Source organism: Magnolia sinica, chromosome 13 (genome assembly GCF_029962835.1).
Source record: "Magnolia sinica isolate HGM2019 chromosome 13, MsV1, whole genome shotgun sequence".
NCBI lineage: Eukaryota > Viridiplantae > Streptophyta > Magnoliopsida > Magnoliales > Magnoliaceae > Magnolia > Magnolia sinica.
In genome coordinates, this window is record NC_080585.1 from 17,439,332 (window position 1) to 17,460,044 (window position 20,713).

Below are 20,713 nucleotides of genomic sequence, written 5' to 3' on the forward strand. Positions count from 1 at the left end.
ACTCCTTTCTTTATCCATTCATTTCTTTTCTACTTTTGTGGTGCACTTGATGATTGGGCTTGCCTGAGCTTGCCATATCACTCTCTTCACGGTAGGACCTACCTGATGAATGGTTCAGATTTTGTGAATATCTACCATGTTATAGATTTCTGAACAATGGTTGTAGGAAAGTGAACTCGCGATAAGTTGGGGAATGGAAGTGGCACGTGATTCTCCCGTTTAGCCGCCTGTGAGAAACAAAAGGAGTGTATTCGACTCAATTCAGGAGATCATGACACGTGTCTCTTGTGACAATGAAAAAGGCACCTTGCCAGACTACAACAAAGTCTTAGTAATATTATATGAATAGGGCAGTTTTGTACTCTGTTTAAAATAATGTTTCAAATTTTAAATTAAATATAAAAGTATAAGTTTTAAATTGAATAGACAAAGTACTTTCCAGCAAGATATCCATAATATGATAATAAAATATAATTTTACTATTTTCTATTGGTTTATAATCCAACAAAAGTGGGCCACGACATGAACCATTCAATTTAATTATATATTTATCTTGAGTTTAAGGCTGTTATTTAGGCTGTGTAATGGCATGTGTTTTAGCCATACGTGCATCTATTTTGCCGGTTTATTTTAAGGCATTAGCCCAAAAGTGGGACAAATCCAAATCTCAGGTGGACCACACCATAAGAAAAAGTGTTGACTAAATACGTACTATTAAAAACTTCTCTCGATTAGAAAAGTTTTAAATGAAGTTGATATTCTTGCTTTTCATTTACCCTGCTGGCATTCCATCACCACTATTTTCCTTATTTTTTAGCTCATACATTAAAAGGACGTGGCAAAATGGTTGAAAGGATCAATAGTGCGGATAAAACACATACATCATGGCGAGGCTGATAAAGCACCAACAAGTATCAACCTGGGCACTGGCAAGGTCAGTATGCAATCGGGAGCCCTTTCCATCATGCTCAAGGATTCATTCAATTGAGCAGTGACCTTATGTGAGTGTCAAAAAAGCTCTGTAAGCCCACAATGGTGTATGTGTTTTATCTGTGTTCCCCAACCATTTTTCCAATTCATTTCACGGCACAGCCCAAAAATAAAGCAAATTCAAATCTTAAAGTGGTCATTAAATGCTCACCATTAAAAACTTCCTAGGGTTTACTATAATATTTATTTTCCATCCAACCTGTTGAGTAGGTCACATAAACCTAAATGAAGATCAAACGTTATCAGCTCAATCTAAAACTTTTGTAGCCCTTAAAAGTATTTAATGGTGGGTGTTCAATAACCACTGTTTCCCGTGGAGTAGTCAAAGCTGAGATTTGGATGTGTGTCATTTATGGGCTTGTACCCTAAAATGAGCTAGCATAACGGATTGACATTGTGGATAAAAGGCATGGTGAGGCTTACGAGCTTTTCCAGCATGGATGTAGTCTAAGTATGGTTCCATTTCCACATTACCAATCAAATCGTGCTATGTCCAGAGGTCATCATTCGCTATGCGTTCTATCATACGCTAGAAAAACGGAAGAGGGATGCATGGTAGTCATGTTTGTGTAATTTAATCAAACATGAAGCCACGCATATGAACGATGGCTTTTATTTAGTTTGTGTGTGTAGTTAGGAATTGTGGGCGTGCCAAAGTTATACTGGACTCGATATTTGATTGAACAATGGTGACCTAACACTGAAACAACTGAGTAAGATCGAATTCAGAAATCATTGTCCCTACAACCTCCGGTTATAATAGTGATCAAGCGATTTATAAAATTGCAAGGGTGAGTCCTTCTTGATGGATCTTTTTGCCTTATGTTAATGATTTTTCTTTGACCACTACTTTTAGCCAATATATGTTTCAAAAGAATAAAGATGACTAGATAAACTAAAAAGGGTCATTACAATTGACATAGTAAAATAACTAGAGAGAATAAGAAAAGATAAATATCTAATCCATCCCTGCGAACAGACGAATCAAGCGAATGATCAATAGGATGTGACTAGAACAATGATTGCCCAAATAAAGACTCAATTAATCGGATCCAACAACTTAAAGTTGTGGATGCTTCATCTAATCCTACGGTACTGTAGCGATGGCGCTAGATAGTAGTAATCTATGATAAGGCTAGGCTATGTTAAGATAAATGTAAAAGGAATATAGATTAATATGTTTGGTGCGAGTCTCGAGTTCTTCATCGCATGCTCCTTGTATAAGTTTTCGATGTGGTAAAACCCCCGTCATCGGTTTTCATTAAGCCTAGGAAAATAAAAGGTTTTCTAAAGATTATTTTGGCCATTGATAATTCATAATTTGGGTCACAATAATAAGTTCTCGTTGACAAGATCATTGGCTCTCTTCGCACAAAAGCCATTTGTATTTGGATGCCCTAGTGGATAGGTCGACTAGATCTTCAAAATCTATTTTCTCACATTTCTTTCTAGACTCAATGTCTAAACCTTATATGGCTAGTTTGACGAAGTGAGCTCTAGGCTTGAACACTCTACATCTATTTCTTGCCTTCTTGAATCGTAAAATATATTTTTCAACCAACTCGCTAGGTAATTTGTCTTAAACGAGATAGGTTAGTTATAGATAGGGTTATACAACGAGCCAAGTCGAGTTGAGGTGGACCAAGCTTGGCTTGACTTGTTCGTGTTCTCCTCGAGATCGAGCTCACCCTCGAGCTTGGCTTAACTCGTCCGTGCTCCCCTTGAGCTCGAGCTCACTCTCGAGCTTACTATTCGAGCTCCCAGCCCCAACTCGATCCCCAAACCTTTTAATTTGTAAATCATAAATTTAAAACCCTAAATTAGGGCTTTCCTATTTTCAAACAATTACATTAAAAAAATTAATTAAAGATTAGATTTAGAGGTACCTCATTGTTGAGAGAGAGAGAGGGAGAGAGAGAGAGAGAGAGAGAGAGAGTGTGTGTGTGTGTGTGTGTGTGAGTGAGTTTGGTGGGTGTAGTGCAGGCCATGTGGCTGAGACGCTGAGTCAAGCTCAAGCGAGTAGTGGAGTGGGGATGAGAAGGAGAGAGGGAGAGAGGGAGAGAGAGAGAGAGCAGGTTGTGTTCGTAAAGGAAAAAAAAATGGATGAGTAGGATAGGGCTTTTAAGGTATTTTAAAATTATATATATTCGAGTTGAGCTGACCTCGATCTAACCAAGCTTGGAATCGAGCTTCGAGCTGAGTCATGTTCCACTCTGCTCGACCTCGACTCGTTTTCAAACGAGTCAAGTCATATGAAGCTTGGGTCGCCTCGAGTCATTGTTCAAGTTGAGTCAAACCGAGCTAGATCGAGCCAAGCCGAGTGAGCTTTTCGAGATTACTAGGCTTGTGTACAACTCTAGCAAGAGATAGCTTAGGTTCAGTCCGGAAGAATTAAGAGTGGAACTTTTCTTCTACTTCTTGTCAGCTATATACTGAATTTATTGGCAAACTTACATACCATGAAAAATCGGTATCAATCAATGAGTTGGCAAACCATTTCAATTTCACATACTCGTTAGTTGAAAACTCACCACATTGCATGGTGAAATGGTGTTCAATGGTGGATTGGCATGTCTCCCCCCAAAATAATGTGAATTTCGATACTTTATAGCCTCTCGGCACTTCAACGAGCCGATTGACCCAATCTGGATAAGGCTTACACTATGTAGGCCGATTATTACGTCAGTCATGTGGTCGATTGACAAGTTCTTAAATTAAGTTAACCAGTTCCTCCCAGCCCATCTTGGAAGGCAAAGTAATCGTCCTGTTGTCTTGGGGTCCTTAATTAACCATCTGAGGAGGCTGAATAACATGGGCCTGTCCCCATGGGTTTCATTGGTCGGCGTAAAATGCCCCCAAGGGGTATGTCGTTGATCCCTTCATGGTCATTTTAGCCGTTTAGTTAGCCATTATGAGCATTCCTTCTAATGCCTGCCTAAGGTAGCGCATTTTGGCCAATTTGGCCTTGATCCTATCGAACGTTACTTGGCGGCTCTTGAGAAACATTCCCGTAGGGAGGTACTTCCATGTTATAATAGCGGGTGTCAGGGAATCTCTCTCATTGAGAAATGTCAAAATCATGTTAAAAGCTTCGACTAAAGCCTTAGATTGCTTAGCATGAACCCTTCCTTGTTCGGCTAATTATTATATGCTTATATGCATACTACCTAAGTCCCAATTACGTGTTCTAAGGAATTAATATATGATGATGATCCTATCTCCAGGATAGCCAAAGGCATGGGATCTGGAAATTTTTGGATTGGCTTGCATCGGAAGTCCTTCCAGAGCCTGATCAAGTTCTTGATCGTTGATATTACCACTATTTCTAATGGATTTCCTATTCATATTGTTATATAGTTAAATTAATTAACAATTGCACACCAATTCCACCGAGCGTACGAAACAAGTGTAGCTCTATAATTCAGCCACATGATGCATGTGTGTAATTTACAAGCATGCCAAAACCGATTGCGGTCTGATTCAAATCTAACACCTATGACCCCTGGCATCGAGATAGAGTGGCGGAATTAAATGATAGTAGATTGATCGTCTATGCTGCTAACTATCAAGTGCACTATCAAGCGATTTGCGAAGGATGGTGCACTCCCTCCAATAGGTTCTTTTTTTTTTTTTTTACCTTGGAAATCAAGGACTTTCAAAAGTGCACCAAATGCTACCTCGAACAGAAACTAACAACAAAGCTTAATGTCAAAAATGATACGATTTATCACTATCAAGTATCATTGTCCTGGTTAAGAGCAGCGATGTGCTTAACTGGGCAGCGCGCTGATGAACAACGTATAAGTAATGTCAATATTACAAACTACTGTCTACCCAACGTATGAGTGTATGTGAAAGATTCTTAAGACTACGGTCTTCCTTCAAATCCCACACATTGATGTAATTGGATGGGAATTACAAGTACTGGTTATGACTAAGTCAGTCTTACATAGGAAGGATGAACATAGCTACTCTTAAATGCTCCATACTGATGAGCAGTGGAGAGGATAAATGTCTCAAGGGACCAGATAAATAGCGTTGCACTGGGGTTGATGTATTTAAGAGTTGTTTGTTAATGATTTGATTCATTCCCCCCTCAAGTGATCTCCTTCACTATTTATATATTTCTAAGCGGCATCATGAGACTAATCATTGCTACATGGCGACATCCTATACTGCCAACTGTAAAGTTGCGGTTGCCTTTAGTCATTCGCGCATTTGCCTTCATCAAATTCATCCTTATTGAAATAGTCGATTATCGATCGTGCTTCGATGCTAATGTAGTCTTAACTATTCCTCTTTCTTATCCTCGGGTTACTTAAGAAGTATGACTCTTAGAGACCCAATCCTTGATCGATGAGCTGGCATTCGTATATATCAAGTGCATGACGTGAAGATCTCACACATGCCACATGGATGCATCTGCATCATTGGATTCAACGCTTCCAGATCCTGTATAAACACCAACATGGCATGGTCGAGAGATATTCGATGCTTTGATCAATCAAGTGTGAAGGTTCACTGAGCCAAAGATCATGTTTGAATGCTCATCTAGTGCCCTAAAAATGTACATTAGTTATCGTCTATTAGTTCTTTCTCTATCCATTCATTTATTTTCTTTTTATGTAGTACATTTGATGGTTGGACTTTCCTGAGCTTGCCATAACACTGAATTCATGATGGCACCCACCTGATGAATGGCTTGGATTTTGTGAATATATACCATGTTGTAGTAATTGTTTTACACTAATAATTTTATTTAATGTATTTGTTTTTACTATACTTTGTAAATGATAGTAACTCATCCTCCACGTCTCTAGAACTCATACACATCTACCCAGACCATCCAAAGTGTGGATCCCACTATGGATGAATCATTTAGCTAAAAATATCATATATCAAGTTGAAGAACTGTGGTGTGTGTATGGTTAAACCGCAACAGAGGTAAAACGACCTTTGTGGCAACTTTGACACCATCCTGTGTCGTAGTAGCCCACAGGACCCACACGTTGAATGGTCTGATGGTTAGAACCTTCCATTTTGTGGAAGACATCATAAGAAACTTAAGATGAGTGTTGAGGGTCAAATATTGTATATTAGACCCCAGTTATTACTTGATTTTACATACATGATAATGCTTAAACATTCTATTTTAATCATGTTTTTGTTACAAGGTGAATTTAAGAGCTTAGACTGAAAAGGGTGTTAAAGGCATATATTTGATGCTCAAGAATCACCAAGGCAAGGGACGGATCTTAGGGGACCGAGATCGAAGAATTCGCAAGCCAAAGATCTGAGAAAATCAACTGATTAAAGTAAAAGGGCCTGAAAATCATCCTGAATACAAGATCACAGGGTTCTCACCATCCGTTTGACTCGAAACTTTATATATGGCCTGAGGACCAAAAAGTAACCGTACACGTAAAATTTCAGCCGTTGGATCTTTGTAAAAGTAGCCCAACGAACAGATCAACCACTAAATCACTAATCTAGGGCCCACTTGATCTCTGGATATGCTTCAATTTTGGTCACAACCCCTCAAATTAGATGAAAAAATGGATGGACGAAGCGAATTTATTAGAAACATCACGATGGACCCCACTTGGGGATGTGCATGCACATTGGGTGTGCACTCCCACACGGCACCGGACCGGCGAGTCCAGTGAAAGGTTGGTTGACCCGACCCGCCCTCTCCTTTATGCAGCAGCGTGCGGACGTCGTCCACTGAGGTGATCGGTGGCCCACCACCATCCATCATTTGGATGATTTGAACCGTTCATTATGTTCAGGGGGTGGGGGCGACCGCACCCATGAAGTCATTTTGCTCCCATGCACGTGTACACATGCAGATCACCGTCAAACGCAGGATGAACGGTAGCGTGATTTGATACAGTGGACTGCACCAATACTCAATCAAAACCACCCATTTCTGACCGAAATTGCGCTAGGAATCCAATGGACGGGGTGGGTTTCTCCGAAAACATCACTGTGAGGCCCACCAAGCATCTTAATGTAAGAACTTTCCAATTACGCACGTCCAGACACAACTTCCACCGTGGACCATTGCACGATCACGGTCAGATCCGAATCCGTGATTCAGACCGTCCAAAAGAGAGAGAAGGGGTCCTTGCACCCCACCATGAAGTCTGAATCGAAGATGAGATGACCACTATCCCAAAAACTCAATCCAAATGCAGTTAAGTTTTGCATTTTCACGGCGTGAAAGGCTTGCTACGAAACTCCTTACGCACGTAGCGCCCCTTGTGCGTGAAACCCAGCCAACCGACCTCTTTATATCTATAAAAGGAAGAGAGAAAGAGAGAGAAAATCATCTTTGGACATGGAGCACGAGAGAAAGAGAGGGAGCGTGGATGGCTTCATCGACTCCTTCTTCCTTCCTTTTCAGTTTTTCCTTTAATACTTTCTTTTTAAGAGATTTTAGTTTAATCATGTCTATGATTGGTTAAACCTCTTAGCTGGGGCTAAGAGGTGAAGCTTGTATCGTGATTGGGATGATTGTTTTGCTTTGATTCATGTCTTGTTAAACCTTATGGATTCTAGTTTGATTATTAAGGAATATTTTTAGTATTTAATGGTTTGTTGTGACTCAAATTATAATGGATCTGTGATTGCTTTGAATATCTTCTTTTTCTGAATTGAGATTGTGAAATTAGGAAATCCTGTTGTTCACCATCATCCCTTGGGCATGGTTAGATGACGGAATCCTTCTTAACTTTCACAATTCTCCTATGATTGGTTGTGGTATTGGTAAATTGTTGTTGTTTGCCATGTCTCTTGGGCATGGTTATGTGGTGATGTTGTTTTGTGACTTGGTTATGTTTGTGGTTATGCTCCATTACCAAAAAAAAATTTCATACTGAAAATCCTCCTCGTAGGATCCCAGGATCGGAATCTGGCACATGAGTGCTAGGATCCGAGAATAGGGCACTACGGAAGCTGTCGGTGCTAGATTCGGCGATCGAAAATTTTGTGAGCCCGTTTTCCGAGTTTGGGGCGTGACAGGTTAGGTGACGGTATCACTTCCAAATCTTTACCACTCGCATTCATTGATGATTAGATCAATGAGAAGTTCAAAGATCTTACAAATCTCTTCTTACTAATTAGATAGGATAGGACTCTGATTTTAGTTGTGTCCTTGAATCAATACAAGGTAGCTTCCCAATTGCTACAAGTGGATCCTTGGCACCCTGGTTTCCCACCTTTGAATTTTACAAGTTTTAGTTAAAGTAATTCACCATTATTCTCTTAAATTTTTATGATTTAGATTACATCTTTTTGTTATTCTAGTTCTAGTTACTTTCAGAATACGTACAAGGTTTAGTCCCTATGAATTTGACCTCAGTCTTACCGAGATTATTACTATATCGCGACCCTATACTTGGGGTGGTGAACAATGAGCGAATGATTATGACCATCCACCTATAGATGAATTTAGAGTAAGGAAAATAAATTTCCATTGGATGGCATTTGATTCTAAAATTTAGAAGTTAGGATCATAACTGAAGTGTGCTTATGTAAAAATACATTGCTTATGGTAGTAAAGAAGATATGAACGGTTCAAATTGTTAGACAATCTTATCATGTAGGACACACTGGGGGAGTGACAACCATTGGAGCCTAAGTCATAACACAATCAAAACAAACCCGATCAATAAGAGAATAGGAGGGGAGCAGATTAGGCTCGGCCCCAGCCTCACCAAACATGGTGTTTCACTTACCGTGGGGCCCACCTTGGCAAATGTATTATATATTCATTCATTTTTCCATATCTACTTTATTTGGATCTACATATTTTTTTGCCCATGTCCTATTTGGATCAAAATTCAGTTATTGGTACATGTGTGGGGCGTCGGACGTGCAAAATGCTGGTTGGGGGTTGTGATGAGGGTCGAATATTACATATCAGACCCCAATTATTATCTAATTTTACGTACATGATAATGTTTAACGGGATATTTTAATTATATTTTTGTTATTGGATGAAATCAGGAGCGTTGATGGAAAAAGACTACTACAAGCATGAATTTGACACTCCGAAGTCACCAGAGCAAGGGACGCACTCAAGGAAACTAATACTGAAGAATTCACATGCCAGGGACCCGAGGAAATCAAGCCGTTCACGTTAAAAAGGCCCGAAAATGATCCAGAATGCAAGATCACATGGTTCCCGCCATCCAATTGACTCGAAACTCCATATATGGCCTGGAGGCCATAAATAAACCATACATATTAAATTTCAACCATTGAATATCTCGAGAAGTGGGCCAACGGACAGATCAGCCCATTAATCTTCAATTTTAGGCCCACCTACAATTTGGATATACTTCAAAATTGACCCAGACAGTTTAAATAAGGTGAGAAACAGGATGGATGGATTGGATTTCTCGAAAGCATCACATTGGACCCCATATGAATAGCATGTGTACATAGTGCACATGTGCACTGCCTGAGCACCGAACGGACCTAAGTCGGTCAGCGCCGCTGACCCGACTTTCCTTTTCAAAAACGACAGTTGCCGTTTCTGGTGCGCGTAACAGACGAAAAGTCCATTTTTACGGACCGTTGTGGGCCCCACCGGTAGCACGTACGGTTAATCTAAACCGTTCATCGTGTAGAAGGGTTCAATATCTACAAAACCATGTTTTCAGTTTGTGCCCATACGTGCACACGTGTGAGCTACAGAGGTCACAAGCGGGCTGCCCTATAACGTTCAAAAAGATCTCAGCATGATTCCTTCTCTGGGCTGCGTCCACGCGAATTCAAAACCACCCATATGCGGTCGAAATCTCGTCCTGAATCTAATGTACAGGGTGGATTTTCTCGAAAATTCTTATGTGGGGCCCACCGAGCGGACGGACTCCGCGTACCCTGTTTTAGTGCCCGGACGCTGTCCGACTGTTGCAGCGGTTGTGGCCCACCATTCTCGATCAGATGGAAGATCTGATCCGTCCATCTTGTAGACGACTTGGAAACGTCCTAAGGGACAGTCTTTATTTGGAAACCGAGCAAGGAAAAAGGGGGCTGTTTTGCATCCGAACTCGGCAGCGAAAGGGAGTCCGCACGCGGCTGTTGCTGCGACAGCGTTTCCACCGCCTACACTGCTATAAGAAAGAGGAAAGAGAGCTCGTTTGAAGGAGAAGAGATTGAGGAAGAAAGCAAGAGGAGGGAGAGAAAAGATCCAGAGAAGAGAAAGAGAAGAAAAGAGAAGAAAAGAGAAGGAAGAGTTTAGAAGGATGTTTTTAGTTCATCATTGTTATTTTTCTTACTTTTTAACTGATCACATGGATTGCTAATCTTCTAGCTAGGGCTGAGATGAAGCCCCTAATTTGAATGACTCTTGTAAGTGTTGATTTCATCTAAATTTGGTTGGTTTGTTTCTTTCTCTACTGTGTTTAACTGAAATATCCGTACTCCTCCATTCTAAGAGCTCAACCAAAGTCTAGTTATGGATGTTGTTTGGATTACTATTCTAGGTGCTTGTGTCTGACCATGAACAGGTTCCTATAGAGGAAGAAACAGGAATCTACATCTCTCCATGCCTGACCATGGATGGAAAGATGTGATCCATATGCTTTAAGGAATTATACATTCTGTGTGCCCGACCAAGGACATATAATGCGCTTTATTTATTTTGATATCAATCTGGATTAGGGTGAATCAACAGTCAGAACAAGGTTTATGATAGTTAGGGGTGGATTCGAAAGTCCTAGTCTTCTCTTTGATTGACTTTCCTCATTATTCTTGGTTATTTTTCCATTGATTTTTATTTAGTTTATTTAATTACTATCGCAAATATTTGTTGGATTAGTTAAGAAGAGTCTTTAATTTTGAATTGTGACGACCAGTCCTCGTGGGAACGATCTCGTAATACGTACCATATTTACATCTGATTCGTATACTTGCGAGTTTAAAATCATTTAAATCAAGTTGGTTTAAATAAAACAACAAGTTTTTGGCGCCGTTGCCGGGGACTGTTTCGGTCCAATTGGATTTAGGATTCTCTCTTATCATAATTCATAGTCTTAGGTTTTTTTACTAACTTTAGGTTAAATTTTTTTAGAAACTAACCTATTTCCTGTTTTGTAGGGACCTGACATAAACTACTAATTTGGTAATCTCTTTCCAAATTTTCTATTTTTTTTCTAATTTCTATTTTTAGAATTAAGGTTTTTTTTTTTTTTTTTTAGAAAGTTTCTATTTCTAGGCTATTTTATTTTATTTTTAGAAATTTCCTATTTTCTAATTCTAGATTCTGATTCTTCTTTCAAGTAATTTTCTATTTTCTAGTTTTAGAAATTTTTTTCCCTTTTTAGAAACTAACCTAGCTTTTATTTCTAAGATTAGAAACTTTCTTTTTTAGAAATTAACCGTTGCTTAGGATTTTTCTAGCATTATTTTAGGAAATTCAATTTATTTTTTGTTATGTCTACAGGAATTGAGGAAGGAAGCTGCTAAATAACATTGTCTTCAAAAGGAGGAGCTCTCAAATCTTCAGACATTCATCATCTCCTTTTCCGGGTTCTTCTTTCCAATTCTCATTTACATAGCGTTTTCTTGTTTTAGGAATTCATAACTTTTTCTTTTAGTCTTATTCATCTTAGGTTGCATCTTAGTTTAATTTTCTTTCTTATATTGATAACATAGTTTATGCTAGGACGTAGATCTCTGAACATAGAACTAGCACATTTTGATCCTGAAATAGAAAGAACCTTTCGTAGAAGATTTAGAAACATCCTATTTGAAATGGCGGAAGAGAATGGAACTAAAGCTCTTAGAGATTATTCAGCTCCTGTCCAATTCAATGCGCCTTCATGTATAGTGTTGCATGCCACCACGGCAGCACACTTTGAACTTAAGCTTGGGGTCATACAATTGTTGCCCTCCTTTTATGGTTCAGATAAGGAGGATCCATATCATCATGTGAAAGAATTCTTAGACATTTGCTCCACCTTTAAGTTCCAAAACTTTTCAGACGATTCGATCCGTTTGCGCCTTTTTCCTTTCTCTTTGAAGGATAAGGCGAAAGCATGGTTGAATTCTCTAGGAGTTGGGTCTATCACTACATGGGACCAACTGTCTAAGAAGTTCTTAAACAAGTTCTTCCCGGTTCACAAAACAAATGCTCTCCGTAGAGAAATTACGAATTTCACACAAAAAGAGGGTGAGCACTTTCATGAATGTTGGGAAAGATGGAAGGACTTACTTCTTAAATGTCCACACCATGGTTTTGAAAAGTGGCAACAAGTTCAATACTTTTATGACGGTCTGACACCCCAAAATCGTCGCATGGTTGACGCCACCAGTGGAGGGTCATTCATGACCAAAAGTGATGTTGAAGCGTGGAATTTCTTTGAAACCTTGTGTGAAAATTCCCAGCAATGGGACTACTCAAATAGAGGCGAAAGGAGTCCCCAACCACAAAAGAAAGGTGGTATATATGAGGTAGGAGTCACGCCAGATCTTTATGCCAAAATTGATAGCCTGACAAAGAAAGTGGATGCTTTAATGTTAAATAATGGACCTCCACAAACAACTCAAGTCGAGTCATGTGCCACATGTTCTAGTCCCGCCCATCCTACGCCGTCTTGTCCATCTAGTTCAGCATTTTCAGAATTTCTCCCTGAACAAGTACATGCTATGAACACCTTTCGGAGACCTGGGAATGATCCTTACTCAGACACCTACAATCCAGGGTGGGCTAGGCATCCAAATTTTTCTTGGGCAAAAGGACCACAACAAGGAGGACCATCTGGAAATCCTCCTATGCAACCTTACTCCCAAGTTGGCAGTCAACAACCTCAGCAGTTCTCACAGTATCAACAAGTGCCTCCACAATCTAGGAAACCATCTCTTGAGGACACACTCAATCTTTTTATGCAGAGTTCACTTCAATTTCAAAAAGACACCCAACATACTTTACTAGCTAACCAGCAGAGTTTACATGCAAATGCGCAATCCATTGCCAAGCTGGAAGTACAGTTGGGTCAACTTGCTGCCACATTGAGTGAGAGAGAGAAGGGCAAGTTCCCTAGTCAACATGTGGTAAATCCAAAAGGGCAGGATGAGATTGGCTCTAATTCAAACCAAGAACAATATCATGAGCAAGTCAAATCAATCATTACCCTTAGGTCTGGTAAACAGATCGAGAACAAAGTAGATATGCCTAGGGAAGAATCAAAGTCCAATGCGGAAGATCAAAATGAAATGGAGAGACATACTAGTGCATCCAAAGTCCAACAACACTCTGACTCTCCAGGAACCACTCATGTGCCATCTTATGTGCCTAAAGCACCTTTTCCTCAACGTCTGGCACCGGTTAAGAAAGGAAACAACTTTAATGAGATATTGGACATGTTTAAGCAAGTGCAAATCAACATTCCGTTGCTTGATGCTATTAAGCAAGTTCCTGCTTACGCTAAGTTTCTTAAAGATTTATACACTCAAAAGCGTAAGATGATTGTTCATAAGAAGGTCTTCCTTGCAGAGCAACTTAGCTCCATGATTCAACACAACACCCCTCCTAAATTTAGGGATCTAGGAGCTCCTACCATTTCTTGTGTCATAGGAGAGCATAAGGTTCAGAAAGCGTTGCTTGATTTAGGGGCCAGTGTTAATTTGTTACCATATTCGGTCTATGAGCAGCTAGGACTTGGTGAGCTGAAACCAACTAAAATAACACTCCAACTAGCTGATAGATCTGTCAAGGTGCCCCGTGGTGTTATTGAGGATGTGCTAATCCAGGTTGACAAGTTTTATTTTCCAGTGGATTTCATCGTTCTAGATACTCAGCCTGTCCAGAATCCAACTAGTCAAATCCCGGTTATCTTAGGACATCCATTCTTGGCCACATCCAATGCAATCATAAATTGCAGGAATGGAGTTATGAAGTTGTCCTTTGGTAACATGAAGATCAAGCTCAACGTTTTCAATGCTGGACAACAACCAGCAGACTCGGATGATATATTTGAAGTGAACATGATTGAGAGTCTAGTGCATGACTCTTTTCTTGAATCTTTCGAAAATGCTCTTGAGACTTGTTTAGCACATTTTGGCAGAGATTTTGACATAGAAAGTTCCATCCAAGAAGTCAATGCATTGCTTGATTCTAATCCAAAAATGAATACAACAAAATGGAAAGCTAGAGTGGGACCTCTTCCACCTTCTGAGTCTAAACTGGTCCCATCTATTGAGAAACCACCCAAAGTCGACCTTAAACAATTACCTGAAACTCTCAAGTATGCATTTTTAGGACCTTCTGAAACCCTGCCTGTCATCATAGCTGCTAACCTTGATAAAGAACAGGAGGGTAAGTTGCTTAATGTTCTTAGAGAACATAAGGCGGCTATTGGGTGGACAATAGCGGACATAAAGGGAATAAGCCCCACGGTGTGTATGCATCGTATTCATCTTGAAGAAAATGTAAAAACATCGCGTGAAATGCAAAGGAGGCTTAACCCTAACATGAAAGAGGTCGTTCGGGCTGAGGTGCTAAAATTATTAGATGTTGGTATCATTTACCCCATTTCTGATAGCACATGGGTCAGTCCAGTTCAAGTTGTTCCTAAAAAGTCCGGGATTACGGTGAAAAAGAATGAGGATAATGAGTTAGTACCAATGCGCATGACTACGGGTTGGCGAGTTTGTATTGATTACCGTAAACTGAACCTGGTCACAAGGAAGGATCACTTTCCTCTTCCTTTCATAGACCAGATGCTTGAGAGATTGGCGGGGCATAGCTATTATTATTTCCTGGATGGTTATTCCGGGTATAATCAAATTCCCATTGCTCCCGAGGATCAAGAGAAAACCACATTTACATGTCCTTTTGGCACATATGCCTATCGGCGTATGCCATTTGGATTGTGTAATGCGCCTGCGACCTTCCAACGATGCATGATGAGTATTTTTTCAGACATGGTTGAGCGTTTTCTTGAGATTTTCATGGATGATTTTTTAATTTTCGGCTTTTCATTTGATGAATGTTTATACCATCTATCTCTTGTCTTGGAAAGATGTGAAAAAACGAACCTGGTATTGAATTGGGAAAAAGCTGTCATTTTATGGTTCAAAAAGGGATTGTACTCGGGCATGTTATTTCAAGTAAAGGCATTGAAGTTGATAAAGCCAAGATTGATTTAATTTCTAGTCTTCCTCCACCCAGAACGGTTAAAGAGATTAGATCATTCTTAGGGCATGCGGGATTCTACAGGAGATTCATTAAGGATTTTAGCAAAATTTCTCGACCCTTATGCAATTTACTAGCTAAAGATGTTGCTTTTGTCCTTAATGATGAGTGTCGGCAAGCTTTTGATAAGTTGAAGCATTTACTGACTTCTGCTCCAATCATCCAACCACCTAATTGGAATTTACCTTTTGAGCTTATGTGTGATGCTTCGGATTATGCTGTTGGAGCCGTCCTAGGACAGAGATTGAACAAAATGCCTCATGTCATTTATTATGCTAGTAGGACTCTAAATGATGCACAGCTTAACTACTCTACCACTGAAAAAAAATTATTGGCGGTGGTATTTGCTCTAGACAAATTCAAGTCGTATCTCATAGGATCAAAGGTTATAGTGTTCTCAGATCATGCAGCATTGAAATATCTTCTTTCTAAAAAAGACGCTAAACCTCGATTGATTCGGTGGATTCTCTTGCTACAAGAATTCGATATTGAAATTCGGGATAAAAAGGGTTCCGAAAATGTAGTAGCCGACCATTTGTCTAGACTTGTCTTAGAGTCCACAGTGGATCTTTTGCCAATGAATGAGTCTTTCCCTGATGAACAACTTCTAACTATTTCCCAATTACCTTGGTATGCGGACATTGTAAACTATCTTGTTACAGGTCAACTTCCTTCTCATTGGACTAAACAAGATAAATCCAAATTTCTTGCTGAGGTTAAACATTTCTTTTGGGATGACCCATACTTATTCAAAATTTGTCCTGATCAGATTATTAGGAGATGTGTGCCTGAGAGTGAGTTTCATAGTATAATCTCCTTTTGTCATGATCATGCCTGTGGTGGTCATTTTGGTTCAAAGAAAACAGCTGCGAAAGTCTTACAAAGTGGATTTTATTGGCCTACACTATTTCGCGACACCCATGCCTTCTGCTCAACATGTGATAGATGCCAACGTACGGGTAATATTTCCCACAGGAACATGATGCCACTTACCAATATTCTCATTGTTGAAATATTTGATGTTTAGGGTATTGACTTCATGGGCCCATTTCCCCCGTCATTCGGTTATGTGTATATCCTTGTGGCCATCGACTATGTCTCTAAGTGGATTGAAGCAGTGCCATGTAAAACGAATGATCACAAAGTTGTGGTCCGTTTCTTAAAAGAGAATATCTTTTCTCGTTTTGGCACTCCTCGAGCTATTATAAGTGATGGGAGTACTCATTTTTGCAATAAACTGTTTGAATCTTTAATGAAGAAATATTCCATCACTCATAAAGTTACAACGCCATATCATCCACAAACAAGTGGACAAGTTGAGGTGTCAAATCGGGAGATTAAACAAATTTTAGAGAAAACGGTTCGCCCCGATCGTAAGGATTGGTCGCAATGGTTGAATGATGCTCTTTGGGCATATCGTACGGCTTTCAAAACTCCGATTGGAATGTCTCCGTACAGGCTTGTATTTGGGAAAGCCTGTCACTTACCTGTGGAATTAGAACATCATGTGTATTGGGCCATCAAAACATTTAATTTCGATTTGCACAAGGCTGGATCTCACCGAAAACTTCAACTTAATGAGTTAGAGAAAATTCGAAATGAGGCATATGAGAATGCAAAAATTTATAAAGAGCAGACAAAAATCTTCAATGACAAAGCAATTCTTCGCAAGACATTTGAACTGAACCAAAAGGTATTATTGTACAATTCCAGGCTCCACCTCTTTCCTGGAAAACTATGTTCACGATGGTATGGTCCTTATCGAGTAGTTACAGTATTTCCTCATGGAGCAGTTGAGATTCAAAATCTAACAGATGGGAATATCTTCAAAGTAAATGGTCAACGGCTGAAACCATATTTAGATGATTTGGTGAACAAAGATGTTGAGGAAATTTATTTGGCGGACCCAGGTTATCAAGATTGATTAGTTCATGGTCCATTCTTGTCTGGCTGAAGACGTTAAACTTAGCGCTCCTGGGAGGCAACCCATCTTTTCATTTCATTTCATTTTCCTAGTTAGTTAGTTCAATGTTTGTGGGTAACATTACTGCAAACCCTCACGAGACTACAACTCGTCCACTAGGGGCAACCTAGGGGTTTAAAGGCTTGTTGCATACGCTAAATGCAATCGAGAGCACCTGCGAAAGTGGTATAGGTAGGATTTTCTTTTTGCATTTTTATCATTTTGTTTTAGTTAAGTTCTCTCTTATGCTGACTCGCTCTTACATGGATATTTTTGGAAAGCCTCTAGATTCTTTCATACATGTACTATTTATCCATCACTCCTCTTTTATTTTCGTTGTCCCTTATGCATTGCATGCTTATTTCTTTTACATTGAGGACAATGTAGATTTTATGTTGGGGGTGGGCGATTAGGTTACCTCATCAGTATTTTCTTGGTCTTGAGCACAAATTGTGAAAATTTTTAAATTTGTTTAGAACTTCTTGTGCATTCGAAGTAATTGTGAAGGATAAGGGTGATTTTAACATTGCAAGGTCCAGAATGTCGGTAATTTATAACTCTTGGATTCAGCCATCTGTTAGATTTCACAGTTAAGTTTAAAATGTTAACCCATAATTAGAACTTTTAAACATTGATTGAGTCATGATCTAACATATCACATCTCGGTTGCACATTAAGGTTCCGTATCAACATTGAATGATTAACTTGGTAATCACTAAGCATGAAAGGAACCAGTCTGAAATTTTTAGCATCGATCTATAACTAAGAATTGAGAAAAAGCGTAAGTCATATACTCTTCATCATAGGTTTGCTCCCTATAGATGAAGATTCGATTCCCCATGGTTAACATGAGAAAAGGGTTAGGTGTGCAATCTTTACCATAGGTTTGCTCCCTATAGGTGAGGATTTAATTCCCTTCCTTGGCGTTACTGTTCATAAAAAAATCAAAGGCTGGTAGAATGAAAAGTTAACCTATCAGGCCAGTGTTGGTTTCAGTTGTCATGCATTCCGTTGTTAATTACTAATGATATCATGAAATTGACAATTGGATCTCTTAATGATAGTAAGCCGAGATTACACTATACACTCATGGAACTCAATGTTTAGAATATTCTAATTAATGGATTAATATTTTCAAATTGATTATGAAGTTTATCATGAGCTTGATTCCAGAAAGGAAAAAAATTCTGTGCACCGTTCATGAATCTTAGAATTCTCGCGCTTTGACGATCTGTTCACAAGTCACTCGGGTTCACAGGAATTGTCAAGTATTTCTGAAATTATTTTTTCGCATGTTTTGCTCGGGACTAGCAAAATGCTGGTTGGGGGTTATGATGAGGGTCGAATATTACATATCAGACCCCAATTATTATCTAATTTTACGTACATGATAATGTTTAACGGGATATTTTAATTATATTTTTGTTATTGGATGAAATCAGGAGCGTTGATGGAAAAAGACTACTACAAGCATGAATTTGACACTCCGAAGTCACCAGAGCAAGGGACGCACTCAAGGGAACTAATACTGAAGAATTCACATGCCAGGGACCCGAGGAAATCAAGCCGTTCACGTTCAAAAGGCCCGAAAATGATCCAGAATGCAAGATCACATGGTTCCCGCCATCCGATTGACTCGAAACTCCATATATGGCCTGGAGGCCATAAATAAACCGTACATATTAAATTTCAACCATTGGATATCTCAAGAAGTAGGCCAACGGACAGATCAGCCCATTAATCTTCAATTTTAGGCCCACCTACAATTTGGATATACTTCAAAATTGACCCAGACGGTTTAAATAAGGTGAGAAACAGGATGGATGGATTGGATTTCTCGAAAGCATCACATTGGACCCCATATGAATAGCGTGTGTACATAGTGCACATGTGCACTGCCTGAGCACCGAACGGACCTAAGTCGGTCAGCGCCGCTGACCCGACTTTCCTTTTCAAAAACGACAGTTGCCGTTTCTGGTGCGCGTAACGGACGGAAAGTCCGTTTTTACGGACCGTTGTGGGCCCCACCGGTAGCACGTACGGTTAATCTAAACCGTTCATCGTGTAGAAGGGTTCAATATCTACAAAACCATGTTTTCAGTTTGTGCCCATACGTGCACACGTGTGAGCTACAGAGGTCACAAGCGGGCTGCCCTATAACGTTCAAAAAGATCTCAGCATGATTCCTTCTCTGGGCCGCGTCCACGCGAATTCAAAACCACCCATATGCGGTCGAAATCTCGTCCTGAATCTAATGTACGGGGTGGATTTTCCTAAAAATTCTTATGTGGGGCCCACCGAGCATCACAGCGCGATCAGCCGCGTACCCTGTTTTAGCGTCCGGACGCTGTCCGACTGTTGCAGCGGTTGTGGCCCACCATTCTCGATCAGATGGAAGATCTGATCCGTCCATCTTGTAGACGACTTGGAAACGTCCTAAGGGACGGTCTTTATTTGGAAACCGAGCAAGGAAAGATGGGGCTGTTTTGCATCCGAACTCGGCAGCGAAAGGAAGTCCGCACGCGGCTGTTGCTGCGACAGCGTTTCCACCGTCCTTCCAGCTGCTATAAGAAAGAGAGAGAGAGCTCGTTTTGAGAGAGAACAGATTGAGGAAGAAAGCAAGAGGAGGGAGAGAAAAGATCCAGAGAAGAGAAAGAGAAGAAAAGAGAAGAAAAGAGAAGGAAGAGTTTAGAAGGATGTTTTTAGTTCATCATTGTTATTTTTCTTACTTTTTAACTGATCACATGGATTGCTAATCTTCTAGCTAGGGCTGAGATGAAGCCCCTAATTTGAATGACTCTTGTAAGTGTTGATTTCATCTGAATTTGATTGGTTTGTTTCTTTCTCTACTGTGTTTAACTGAAATATCCGTACTCCTCCATTCTAAGAGCTCAACCAAAGTCTAGTTATGGATGTTGTTTGGATTACTATTCTAGGTGCTTGTGTCTGACCATGAACAGGTTCCTATAGAGGAAGAAACAAGAATCTACATCTCCTCATGCCTGACCATGGATGGAAAGATGTAATCCATATGCTTTAAGGAATTATACATTCTGTGTGCCCGACCAAGGACATAGAATGCGCTTTATTTATTTTTGATATCAATCTGAATTAGGGTGAATCAACAGGCAGAACAAGGTTTATGATAGTTAGGGGTGGATTCGAAAGTCCTAGTCTTCTCTTTGATTGAATTTTCCTCATTATTCTTGGTTATTTTTCCATTGATTTTTATTTAGTTTATTTAATTACTATCGCAAATATCTGTTGGATTAGTTAAGAAGAGTCTTTAATTTTGAATTGTAACGACCAGTCCTCGTGGGAACGATCTCGTAATACGTATCATATCTACATCTGATTCGTATACTTGCGAGTTTAAAATCATTTAAATCAAGTTGGTTTAAATAAAACATCAACCATAGAAGCCAAGTGCAAAAATAGACAGAGAGACCATGAATGGTCATCTATGACCGAGAATTAAGGCAGTTCGACCTTTTATTCAACTACCTGTAAATGAAATCCAGTAATTTGTGAAGATAAGGGTTCATCCTTCCAAT

General features: G+C 39.7%; 1 non-coding gene across 1 annotated transcript; it reads right to left on the reverse strand.

Annotated features, from left to right (window-relative positions):
* Positions 1 to 12,132: 12,132 nt before the first annotated feature.
* LOC131224624 (small nucleolar RNA R71) lies at positions 12,133 to 12,239 on the reverse strand. Its single transcript, XR_009161094.1, has one exon. It is a non-coding gene; the product is annotated as a small nucleolar RNA R71 (small nucleolar RNA).
* Positions 12,240 to 20,713: the final 8,474 nt, after the last annotated feature.